The 1080-nt window shown below is 42.1% G+C and overlaps 1 protein-coding gene across 4 annotated transcripts in view; it reads right to left on the reverse strand.

The window, feature by feature from the left end:
• DOCK11 (dedicator of cytokinesis 11) overlaps positions 1-1080 on the reverse strand; it is a 142384-nt gene that overhangs the window by 84860 nt on the left and 56444 nt on the right. The window lies entirely within an intron of this gene.

Raw genomic sequence — 1080 nt, forward strand, 5'->3', positions numbered from 1 at the left:
GCCTTTGCACGTGCTGTTCCCAGCTCTCCCCCAGAAATCTACTGAGCTGGTGCCCTCATTTCCTTTAGGTCTCTGTCAAATGTCACTTTACCATAGAGATCTTCTCTGACACTTTGTCTTTAAGAGGGACTTCTTATAACCCTTTATTCCCCTTCACCATGCTTTAGTTTTCTTTACAGCACTTATTACTACCAGACATGACATATATATGTATTTAATTATTTATTTGTTTATTGGCCATCTGCTTCCACAAGAAAGCAAGCTCCTTGACAATAGGGACACTGCTTTCTTCACTTACATTCCCCATGCTTAGAACATGCCTGGCCCATAGGAAGTACTTAAGAAGTAAGTGTGGAATAAATGATTACTCTATAGCAGATACCCTATCTCGCTTCAGCCTCACATGCACCCTACAAGTTGGCGTTATTGTTATCCCTGTGACAGAGGAAGAAACAAAGGTATGGGGAAGTGAAGTAAATTGGTCAGGGTCAATCACTAAGCTAGTGAGTCACAAGTATGGGACACAAAGTCAGTCTGTGATTCCAGAACCCTTCCAGGTCATCTCATATCATACTATCTCTCTAAAAGAAATTAACATTTTTGTTTCCTGAGACTATCACTAAGCAACAACATGGGTCCAAAGGGAAATCCTATGGAGGCTTCATTTAAAAATCAAAATTCCTCAGACTAGCCATGGCTGACCTAGTAAAGGAACAAGTAGAGAAAGTGTTGTTGTCAGCTAGGTCTTTTTTTTTTTAAATATATTTTATTGATTTTTTACAGACAGGAAGGGAGAGGGATAGAGAGTCAGAAACATCCATGAGAGAAACATCAATCAGCTGCCTCCCGCACACTCCCTACTGGGGATTGCCCGCAACCAAGGTACATGCCTTTGACCAGAATCGAACCTGGGACCTTCCAGTCTGCAGGCCGATGCTCTAGCCACTGAGCCAAACCGGTCAGGGCTGTCAGCTAGGTCTTATGACATGATTTTCAGTCCTAGCATGTGAAACGACATCTTGGGTTCTAAATACATTTGATAAATAGATACCCTGGCTCTTTTCCCCATAGCATTCTCCA

This window comes from Myotis davidii, unplaced genomic scaffold (assembly GCF_000327345.1).
Source record: "Myotis davidii unplaced genomic scaffold, ASM32734v1 scaffold798, whole genome shotgun sequence".
In the NCBI taxonomy this organism is placed as follows: Eukaryota; Metazoa; Chordata; class Mammalia; order Chiroptera; family Vespertilionidae; genus Myotis; species Myotis davidii.